Genomic DNA, 12,260 nt, shown 5'->3' with positions numbered 1-12,260 from the left:
AAAAAAAAATCAAAGGGATGAAAACATTTTGTGACATGAAAATTATATTAAATTCAAATTTCAGAATCCGTTAATAAAGTTTTATTGGAAGACAGTGAAGCTCATTCATTGCGTATCACCTATACCCATATCGCTAGGGTAGCTGTGTCAGACAGTTGTGACCTGCTAAGCATTAAAATATTATCTTGCCCTTCGTAGTGTAAATTTTCTGATTCTAGCCTCTGAAGAATGCTTGACAGTGGAATTTCCCATTCATTCTCTAGGAACTGAAATGAAACCACCAGCACAGTGCACCAGAATGTGGTAGATGACTGGTAGCTAAGGCTCAAGAGTTGTAGATTGGGGTTTAGGTGGTAAGAAGGGACGAAAGGGAAATGGCAAGTCTGGCAATAGAAGGAGAGGAGATGAAGCATTCCAAGGGGTCAGTCCTGGCAATTCATGCATGTCACTGGCTCAAGTGACAAATAATCCAGGTTCTATGCCAAAATTGTATTGGAAGTTACTAAGACTCTTATGGTTACAGGTGACAGAAATCCTACTCAAATTTAAACCACAAGGAAACTTACTGGCTCTAAGTTTCCAGGGGCTCGATCTCTAAGCTCTGTTGATCTGTGGAACTTCACTTTGCAAACATACTATTTCTATGCTTGATGTAAGATGGTGGCCAGCCCCAGAATCCTAGCCTTCCAGTTTAAAAGCAAGGGCTCTGATTTGTTTGGTATGGTTCGTTAGTCATTTCTGAAGCACTTCCTGAAGATGAGAGGAGATTAGAGAATTTTGATTACCAAATCTGGGTCACCACAGGAATGAGTTTTGAGCTGGAAAAAAAGGTTTCTGTTACCAGAATAGTAGACAAGGTTCTGGACAATTTAACAACAGATGTTGGTTTCGGTGAAGCAGTGGTTGAGAAGCAGCATCAGCAGAAGATAGACCAATGAACGTGGCATCTGGGCGGCAGCAGCAGCAGCAGCACTGAAAACGCAACATCACTGGCATCGTTGGGCAATACCTCAGCAGCCGGGCAGGCCAAGAAGCTGGCTCCAGATAGTCATTGTCTGCTTTGTATGGGCTGCTTCTGAGATCACGGGCTCACAGTAGAATCAGAGTGACTTGGACAAGGCCTGAAGTTTCCAGGGAACTCGAGGTACAAAGTTAGATTTGTGATTATTGGACTGTTTGCACATGGCCTCAAGCTAAAGTGTCTCTATGTACCTATTCACAGAGATGAAGGTCACCTAGGTCCTTACAGTATACTGTTTTGCTTGGTCCAAAGGGTAGAAAGAAGCTGTAATTTAATCAAGTTTAATTGCTAAAACAGAATTATGTTGTGAGGCCTTGAATGTACACCAGAGAATACGGTGTTTGACTTGGGTCTTCCAAAAAAAGTTAGCTAGAAGGCAATTAGGAAAAAATCCTTGGACAAGTAGACCCATAAATGCAAAGGGATGTGGACCTGAGAGAGCAAGTAGCTCAGGATGAGTGGGGTGGAGGAGCCACCACTAACATTTACTAGAACACACACTCTGTCCAGGCATTAAACTGGAGCTTTTCCATTTGCTGCATCATATAACCCGTGTCACCCTAATTATGGTGAAGGCAGACATGAGGCTACACAATCAAAGGACTGTAGGATTAAGGCTTCTTGTTGGGGCAAATGGATGGAGACTGGTATTTTCAACAGAGACTGAGATTACAAGAGTAGATATCTGATGAGCACGGAAGGTAAGGAGTTCAGATTTGCAAAACTGGAGTTCACCATGCCTAGGTGATAATCAAGTGGCAGGGTTTAATTGGCAGTTGGAAATACGGATCTAGAGCTCAGAGAAAGAGTTCAGGAATTTTCCATTTACATTTCTCCTGGCATCCATGGGAGCTTAATAAAACCACTGTAATGGCTCATTATGAAGTTTCAGAATTTCACTAGATCAACGCTGACTACTGACATCCTTCGTTTTTTATTCATTAGTTGTCTCGGCTACTCATGCACCTCTAGTTTCGTATGGAAGATATCTGGATGATAATCTTCCATCCTGAACCTGCACAGCAGCTTTTGCATTAGCTACGTGGTGTATTAGTTGCAATTCTTTGCTTACTTCTTGGACTTACAAACCTAGTCTTTTGAGTGTAAACCCTCCCCCCATCACTCCACCCAAATTGGACCTTGTTTGATCTTAAATTTCTGTTCTTAGAACCTGCTCAATGGCGCCAATTTCCACAAAACAGGAGAGCTATTTTCTTGCTCCTATCTCACATTTTTGCTAGACTTTTACCTGTAAGGAAACAAAAGCTATTACTCTATATTGAGAATAACTGAACTCCCATGATGTTCCTAGTTTGATACATGGGTTCTGTCCTGCATCAGAACCAGTAGGACAGCTTGACAAAAAAATGCAGATCCCTGGGCTGGAAGATCCAAAAAATCAATCTCTAGAGGGTAAAGTCCAGACTCAGTTCCCCCCACTTTTTTTTTTTTTAAATAAGCAACATGATGATTCTCATGCACATTCTTGTTTGCAAGCCACAGATTTAAAACAAGGAAATGTACAATAGAAACTTATTTACAAACACAGTAGGTCGAACAGTTTAAGAACTGTATTTCCTTTACAAAATGTATTTCTGAAAATAAGTTTAATATAAATTGGAAAATACTTGAAGTAACTTAAAAATAATAAAAATGTCGAAGTACAAAACTTGCAAACAAGGTTACCTATAGTTCCACATTCAAAAAGACAGAGCTAACATTTTGGTGAATGATCTCTCAGTCTTTATTCTAGAGGTGTAGTTTTTCTATTAAATAAGTATATAGGCTTAAACTTCATCTGTAGTGTATACTGCATCTTTCTTACTCAACAGGTCACATGTATTTTTAAAATTAAGATTTGAATATATCCCACCTTAGAGATATGTCACATTTTAAATATCTATATGTATTCTTCTAGTTATTACCCAGTGTCTACATTTCTGTCTGGGCTACCTTGTTAATCTTTCTAGTACAATCCCAGAAATGGGGTTCCCGGTCTTCTTCAGCTTTGTATTTCTGAGGACCAAGCGGGCCTGAGATCCCAGCTGGTCTTAAACTATTGATATTATCAAGAGCAACTTTAATAGCAGTAATGTGGGAACAGAAACCAAGCTGAGGAATAAATGAAAAATAATGAATTAAAGCCTGAGAATATAAAATTACCCCTTCAAAAAATACTCAAAAGAAAAGAAAAAAGATTCAAGGAGAGCCTGACTGCTTAAAGGGAAACAAATGAATAAATGTTCTGGGGGTGAGACATACCTTAATATGTTTGTTGGCGGAGGAGAAGGAAAGATTGAAACTATTGAAACTACAAAAAAGGGAATTATTGAAACCTGAGTTTTCAGAGGATATGCAGGGCTTGGAATCTTGAATACAGACAGAAGGATCAGCCTTGGAAAGCAGCAGACAAGACTTTCTCTGAGCTAGAAGCAGCAAATATGCAGATGAGTGGCATGGGGTGAATAGGAGGGACTACTACACAGCTCATGCATGACACTGCACCACTGGCTGTAGGAAGCAAGACCTGCCAAGGCTGATGAGGCAGGAGTGCAGAAGGGCACCGGTGGGGAGTGGCAGTAAAGCCTGCGTGTAGTAATGCAGGACTGAGCGAAAGGAAAAGAAGCCACTGAAGGGGAGAGTCACATAATCCTAACAACTCCAACCAAGCTGACCTAGTAATTTTCTTCAGGGATATCAGGCAGGCAAAGAACAGTTCAAAAGCCAGAAATTAGGTTGATCTAGGGTTAACCAGGCAGATGCGCTGAAAGACAAGGACACTATTCTCTAGTTCTATTCACCTAGATTATTCTAGTGAGTGTCTAATTTAGAGCCCTGTCCTTCCCTGTGTGTGGTTCTCACAGTCAGTTTTGTTAGTCAATTACCCACCTACCCACCGATGGCAGGGCACGGATTCTCAGCATTGTCGTGAAACATGTGCAGTTTGTTTACTCTACCTTTCCCTTACCCCAACCTCAGAATGCACAGGTATTCACAGCTGAGGATGCCTACATGGCCTATCATCTCAGCATGCCCCATGCTGTAGGCATTTCTCAGTTTCTTCTCACACCTTCTGACATTGCTACTGAAATCAATATATTTATCAAATATCATTGGGTTGAGGGGCCAGCTACTCTGAAAAAAGGAGACTGCATGAGGAAGAGTTTAGAGAACAGGGCGGCCTAAGAAACAGGGAACTAGAAATGGAAGGACAAGGTCAGAAAGGTCAGAAAGACATTCTTCATGTAACAGTGAGGTCTCACATGAAGTTGTTTATTTTTCTGCATTATAGCAATGATTCACATCGCAATCACTAAAAGTTGTTAGACACACAAAACAAAGAATGAAAGGAGGGAAGATGGATTAAGGCTTATTCACTTACTAACTAGTTGTTTTACTTGGGAACGGAGACAGAATCTAATTTATCCACCTTTGTAAAATTGATAGAATGCTATTTATCTTGCAAGATTATTGGAGGCCCTCAATAGATATTATTTTGTGTTTCTTGCCCTCAAGGCCTTGGTATGTGATAGACTAAGTGTAACAGAAAAACCAAAGTGGTATGTAGATATTGGAAGATATATTTTTGATTAATAATTATTCATACCAATTTTCCTGCTGGGAAATATTTTCAATTTTATTAGGTACCTTGAGTGCCTGAGTCTGGAAGATTTCTCATTCATTTTGAGAGACTTTTGTTTGTATTTGTCTTGGAGTGTGTATCATATCTTGTGCCCTGGCACACAGCATGACCAGCTGAAAAAGAAGAAAGGGACACTAGAGAGTCAAAGACCTGGAACTAGACCTACTTGATGGAGTGTAGCAAGTTATGGGGGATAAACCCACCTTAAGGTACTGGAATAAAGTCTAGAGGGTAGAACAATATTTGAGATGCTTAGCAAAAGACTCGGTAAGCAGCCCAGATCACAGAAGCCCAACAGGAAGTACAAGATGGCTTTGGTAAGTTGGTGGAACATAGTAATGATCAGTATCAGTAGCAGAAATCTTAGGTCAATATTTGGCACTTAATTAAATGACTCAGTGGCAATTTTCAAGGATATTGATCAGCAGAAAACAAGTTTTTGGGTCTGAATGGCTTAAGCACTAAGACTCCCAAATTCCTAGGGGCTATGAAGTGCAAACTACAGGCAGATAGAATGAGAATCTGGGCAGAAGAAATCAGATTCAAAGAGTCAAGACAGGGAGGATAAGATTTTATCACAGACATTACTGGAACTGAGAGTAGAGCTGATTTAGTAAGACGAACCACAAGACGCTGAACATGCAGTTGGAGCTTTTGAGAGCATGTCTTTCTCCTCACCTCCCCCAACCTCCACATATGCAGACTGTTGGTAATTATTGGCCTTAGAACACTTGCTATCAGCACATGGAGACATTGCAAATAGAAGGCAGGTGATCCACTGGAGAGAGCTCCAGAACTTGATAGCCAGACTGGCCCCAAAAGGCAGCCTCTACCCTTCACATGTGTTGATGGAAAGGCAAACTTGGGAAGGATCCATGGACAATATCAAATCTGTAGCTGGCTGCCATGCAATCACAAGACAGCTGTGCTGTCACCTATCCCTTTGTGTCCAAACTCCTCAGCAGGACATGAAATGTTCTTCACAGCTCAACCTTCCCAGTCCCAAGTCCTTTCTCTTCCCTCCTTGCTGTCTGGGAAACACCTACACATCCTTCAAGACCCAGCTAAAATGTCACCTTCTCTGTGGAATGCACCTACTCCCTTAGGCAACATGAATCACTCCTCCTCCATGCTCTCCAAGCAGAGTGCCTAGTGTCCTTTACCATCCAACACATTACATCATCTTCATCTCTTTACACCTCCATCTCTCCCACTGGAGGTGGACTCCTCCAGGGCAAAGACTGTCTTATTCACTCTTTTATCCCAGTAGCCTCAGTCTGTTCTTGCCATGATCTCATGTGGTTGCCCAATGAGGGCACAATGGCCCAGAAGGTTAAAATGGCTTTCCCAAAGATATCCAGCTAGTTGGGAGCAGAGCTGATTACAGCAGAACGAGGTCACCTGACTTTGAATCCAATGATTTTCTGTTCTGCATCCCGTCCAATGATTACAGTAATCTTTTAGATTCTGTAGCACCTTTAATAACATTCAAACACCTGTTCGCTTATTTCATGCTTTTATCATTCACCTGAAGTAGGTCAAGGGGGCCTCATTGCCTCCTTTTAGAGATTCCTGAATTGAAGCAGTTAGTGCATTGTTCAAAGTCTCAAAACCAGTCATTGAAAGATCCTCTCACTGGTGCTTATGCTTTGCTACCAGACCACCCTGTCATATGGCAGCACATATTGTTAGCTATTTGACATGGTTATCAAAACAACAGGAAGAAACCAGTTTAGACTATGCTGGTCACTGCTTGAGCTATTATTTATTCCTCCTGCAGTTTTAGAAGAAAAAAAAAAAGTTAGAACTCTCCCTAGAGGGATTCCACTAATGTGGGTGATTTATCACTGTCCTTTTCCCACATATATGTTTCAGGAGTTAAAAGTAGGGAAGCTGGAAGAAGGAGACCACCTGGGGCATTGTGAATTCTCTCTCTCAATCAGAGTCTTTGTCTATCTGGCATAGCTATTTGCTTGCCATGCATAAAAAAGCTTTTTACTATAGTAGATCTTAAAGAAAGGTACTTTCTGTTAACACTTATTTCCCTAAAGGAATATTTCATTGGGAATCTGGGATAAAACACTATTCTTAAGGAACACACCCAATGTGGATAGATCACATTTCATTCTTGTTTACAAGAAGAGGGATCTGTGTAAGCCCATATGGCACCATGTGGACATTTTAAAGGCAACACGTGTTTCATAGGTTACTCTGTAGTTTACTAAATAGGAGCCACAATGATTTGAAAGATAGGTCTTTCTCAATTACAATGTAAGTGAGATACTCTATTCCTAGTCCCCAGTGAAAGATTTTCTTGTCAGGGAGCATGTTTGTTAGCAACAAATGATGCTTTCTCAATACTATCTTGATTCCAAATATTCATACAGCTTAGCAAATGTCAGGGATAAAATATTTCTAGTCTTTTGTCCTGATAGTTTTTTTTTTTTAAAGCCAAAAAGCCAAATCTAATTAGTTGCATATGTAGGACTCAGTAATTTTAAGATTTTCATGCACGTTTCATAATGAGAATAGGGAATAGACTTTCTCAGTAGGGCACAAGAAGGAGTAGGGGTCTTTGATCCAGCAATTACAGAGAGTAGCCACAGAGTTTACAAGCAGATAGGACTATGTAGTGAGTTCCAGGGCTCACTGAAAGCTGAGATGGGCTTAGGCATTGTGAGATTTGCTCAGAAAAAAAATACCTTCTAAGAAAACATTTTTCTTATCCCTACATGACAACATTGCTACAATAGCTTCAAAAACAAATAATCAAGCCACAAATAGATGTATTTTTCTCCTAAGCAAAAAGAAAAAAAAAGAAAAAATCTAACTTAGTTGAACATCATGAGCTTTTGGGATATATTTATATTTGAAGAAGAGAGAAGATTGGGCTAGCATTTTCTATGAAAAAGGACCCACTGATATAGTCATTGTGTTTTCTCTTTAGTGTCCACAAATTTGTTTGAATTAAATCTTTATTTGATATGATAAAGAAAAATATGTTTGAATTGCTTCAAGAGTGTTGTACTATCACTCACAAGATTGGTGTGAGAGATGGATTTCAAAAAGGGGCCTCAACTGTTCCCCTCACCCACAACTCTTTACCTTTTTCAATGTGACTCTACAGCTCCTCCCTTCAGAAGAAGATGTAATCTCTTCCTCTGCTCCTTGAACCTGGGATGGCCGGAAATTTGCTTTGGCTAATAGGATATGGCATAGATAATTATGTGCCAGTTCTGTTCTTAGGTCTCAAAATGCCTTGTTTGTGTCTGTTCTTTCTCCTGGGCGTTTGCATACACTACAAAAGTCAGCTCAGTCCAGCCTGTTTTAGGACAAGAGACCAAGTGGAACAAAGCTAAATTAACCCAGCTAAGGTCTTCGTAGACTGGCCAACTCCTGGCCAAATTGCAGATGATTACTGACACATGAACAAACTTAGCTCAGATAAGCCAATTTAGAAGCACCCAGGTAACTCAAACACCTGAACAAACTGAATCCCGTAGGATGCCCCCAAATTTTGGATTTGCTTATTATGCAACATTGTTGTGGCAAAGATAAATGATAAAGTTGGTAAATATTTACTTACCTTGACACTTCCAATCATACCAAAGCCCCTCTAGTTCTGAAACTTTCACTTAAAAATGTACAGGTTAAGCAAAATGCTACTTTCAAAAAGAAAAAGAAAAGCATCAACTTTGCTTTCTACCAAAAGATGGTATGGGTAGGTCTCTGGATCTACCAACACACGCACTTACAAGTAGCCTTTCACAGCCTAATTTGTCAGTGGAGAACCTTCTGCAGAGGGGGTGGTCTTGTGCTTGCTTCGGCAGCACACATGCTGAGGAGGGGCGGTCTTTCTTAGGTTCGTTTTTTTCATGGTTGAACTGTAACCCAAGTTAATTTCTAATTTGCTGATGTTTTTCCTGCTGTTTCCTCTGTCCAGTTTTTGTGACATTCACTTTTTTTCTCTAAGGCATATTTTATCTGCCTACATCTGGAATATAACTTTGCTTTAAGGCACTGTCTTTTGGAAAGGGGTATCTAATACATCTGATAAACCATAAGGTTCTTTCTATTGCAAAGCCAGATAGACAACAAGTAAGCCATTTTTATAGGAGAGTTTGGTTTCTAGAGGAAAGTGAAGTCTTACTGAGTAATCTGAAAGTGAGGAAACTAATCAAACAGGACTGGACCATGGTTCACCTGGAAAAAGCAGAAGCCAAAGGAGTGCAGAGGAATAACTCACATCTCGTGGAAATTCGAAAGATAGGAGTTCATAATAAGTACTTCTCTTGAGTTCTCTAAGTCATTGCAGAGAACACTGGAAATCATAATTTGATGATCTTGTCTTATAAAGGATGCAAAATCCCAGGTTCAACTTTATTAGAACTATTACTTGACTCAATTTCCTCATCTGTAAAATGGGGATAATAATACCTGCCTCACAGGGTTGGAAGAGGATTAAGTGAATGAATATTTGTAAAAACAGTGCCTGACATGTGGCAAATGCGTGTTAAGTGAAAAATTACAAACTAGAAGCTGAAGACTTCAGTTTCTAACCTGGCAAATTAGCTAGAAGTCATCACTTGAGCCTAACAAATAAAAAGCTGAAATTAAAAAAAATCAACAATCCCTTTTAAGTTCATCAGAGAAGTGAGATCAGAGGGCAAACCACTGCCTGTCCCCGAAATTGGAGAGACAGACAAGCGAATACAGAAAAATCACAAGTTATGGGGGCAGAAATCCAGCAGCATACCACCCCAGGGGAACCAGTGGCAGGGCAGGAAAACAGAAACTGCAATAACGAATTGCAAGGGGCTCGGAATAGACAAATCTGAGAGCTAAAAGCTTCAGGGAACTCAGTAATGGGGGAGCTCTCACACTTTTGTGAATTTTACCTTTAGAAGTTTCATCAAGTTCTCACAGTATACATTGGAGGAAAAACCCATCCTGCTTCTTGTAGGGTTGAGGTGAAAGAAGCCATTTTGAAATATTCCAGTGCATCTGTTCTTCTTAAAAGATCTGCCTTCAGGATAAACTAATTAATTAGAGCCCAATATGCAATGTGCTGGAGTTTTATCAGAGCCTAATTGACTGCAGGGAAGGGAAATACCCAACTTTGGCTCACTCCAGCCATCCTGCTCCATCTTGGGGGGGGGGGGGTGGGCAGACCGAGAAGCACATGTGAAGTTCACATTCCAGAGATAGAGAGTCATTAAAAGACTGAAGCTACTCATAGGACTATAGAAAACTTTGCCTCCCACCACATTACCACCACATTACTAAGGGCCTATTTATAGCATTTCCTTTCATCCAGTGCATCATGTCTGTCTATCAAGAAAAAAAATTACAAGACAAATCGAAAAGGCAAAAAATACAGTTTGAACAGATAGGGCAAGCATTAGAACCGGAGTGAGACATGGCAAAGATGTTGGAGTTATCAGACTGGGAATTTTTTAAAAAGATGGTAGGATCATGATCAAGCCAATTATATTAATCAGCAGTCATTAGGAATATAAAGTGTGGTCTCTGTTTCTGTGCATATTGTGATTCAGTTGGGAAGATGGAACCCACTGGCACAGGTGAGATGAAAAACTTGATTAAATAACTCAGCAACACAAGTACGTAAATCCTAAGAAAATCAAATCCGTGAGATTCTAGATTAAAGGAATTTTCAGTATGGGATGGTATCAGGGAGCAGTTTCTAGAAAACCTAAGATCTGGTGTGAGTCCAGGGAGGGCATAAGAAAATGAAAGTCGAAGATTAAAAACAAGGTTGTCAATCTTTTTCACTATGAAACTAACTCAAATCCCTAGAATCACCCACAGTAACCTAAAAAAACAATTTATGCTCAGTCTTCTGGCCCGTGGAAGGCATTTATGCGGCTTCCAAATAATTTAGACCCAGAGGAAAGAGTACACATTGAGAGGATCTGGTCTGATATTCGAGATGCTTCCGAGAACATCACTTTCTGAAACAGCAGAATACTAAGAAGTCAACTGTGAGAAAGTGAAAATTAACTTAGAAGCAACACTGGAATTGTCAACTACTTCTTTTAATTTTTTTTGTCTTCCTGAAAAAGATGAATTTGGTACATGGTAATTAGCTGCTCTGCTTTGCTTCCTCTTTGCAACCTGATGGGCCCTACCTTATGAAACAATCGTCGTTCCGCACTGTAGACATTTCTTAACAAATGGTGAAAGTGTGTGCTCACCCAGACGGATGAAAACACTGTGTGGAATGACAGGAAGCTGTGTTAGAGGGCAAGATTGCAGTGGATGTGCAGTTCCTCCATCTAAGGTGTTGGGGACATTCATTCCTTTTCAAATCTTTTGGGAAGGTGGATACAGCAGTTCAAGAAAGGAGATGCCACTATTCTGACAAGTTAATTAAGCTTTCACTTCTGAGTATTATATGTATGGCAAAGAAGAAAAACCTTAATTTTCTTTGTACTGTCTGACAAAAGAGAAACAGAAGATAAATGCAGGCAGATTCTTTCAAAGTTTTTCTTATTACTGATTCCTAGTCTGCAGAACAGACGTTTTAAAGCCTAAATCAGAACAAATGAAAAGTCTCAGCATCTTTTATCTTTCTGTAATTTACATATGTATATACATATATCAATAGATATAAGGATGTTATTCACCAAGATGTGAAAGCTGAAGAACCCACACTTGGGTTCTTCCCTATGTGTGCTTCCCTCACTTCCACTTCTTTTCACCAGGGTAGAAAATGAACTATCCATTGTGGGAAGCAGAGTTTTGCACCCCAGCCCCACCGATTTTTACTCCATGATGTTCCATCTGGTTATATTACATGGCAAAAGGAAGTTTGCAAATGCAACTAAGTATACTTTAAGGAGAGTATCCTAGATTATTCAGGTGGACCCAATATCATCATGAGCCCTTAAGATCAGAAAAGGAAAGCGCAGACGTTCAAAGCATAAGATGAATTCAACATACCTCTGTTAGCTTCGTGATGAAAGGGGTCACATGGCAAGGAAATGGGAACTTCAGTCCTACAACAGAAAGGAACTGAATTCTGTCAACAACAGGTAAGCTTGAAAGAATATCCTAAGTTCCAAGTGAAAACTATCACCTTGACTGACACTTTGATTTTATGATGGTGGGATCCTAGATAATACAGCCAAGCTGCGCAAGAATTCCGACGTACAGAGACTATGAGCTAATAAGTGGGTAGTGTTCTAAGTTGCTAAGATTGTGATGATTTGTCAAGGCAGCAATAGAAAAGTAACATGTCTGGATGTTAACCAAGATATTGTCTTACATTTAAGTGATAATGTTATAATTTGTCTTTTTTAAAGATATTGTACACATTCTTGATAAACACCACTGAATATACAATATACATGTTGTATATACACATACACATATCTACGCAGATCACTTTCTAAAGAAGTTTTCTCCCTCAAAAATGTTTCTTCAGGTAAGTCTTCAAGTGAATTACAAGCTATTTTCTAATTGAACTAATTTACATGAATCAAGAGGCTAATATACATATACACATTTAAGGTCTTATTAAATAGGGTTGTGGCTAGATATTTGAGATCAAGGACTATGGATCTAGGAAGGAAG

General features: G+C 39.7%; 1 long non-coding RNA gene across 2 annotated transcripts in view; it reads right to left on the bottom strand.

Moving 5' to 3' along the window:
• LOC111091196 overlaps positions 1-11,824 on the bottom strand; it is a 131,936-nt gene extending 120,112 nt beyond the window's left edge. For both annotated transcript variants that reach the window (XR_005374314.1, XR_005374315.1), the window contains exon 1: positions 11,628-11,824. This is a non-coding gene — a long non-coding RNA (uncharacterized LOC111091196). The remainder of the gene's footprint in view (positions 1-11,627) is intronic.
• Positions 11,825-12,260: the final 436 nt, after the last annotated feature.

The sequence above is a fragment of the Canis lupus genome, chromosome 19 (genome assembly GCF_011100685.1).
Source record: "Canis lupus familiaris isolate Mischka breed German Shepherd chromosome 19, alternate assembly UU_Cfam_GSD_1.0, whole genome shotgun sequence".
NCBI lineage: Eukaryota > Metazoa > Chordata > Mammalia > Carnivora > Canidae > Canis > Canis lupus.
This window is presented reverse-complemented; position numbering and strand designations above follow the sequence as displayed.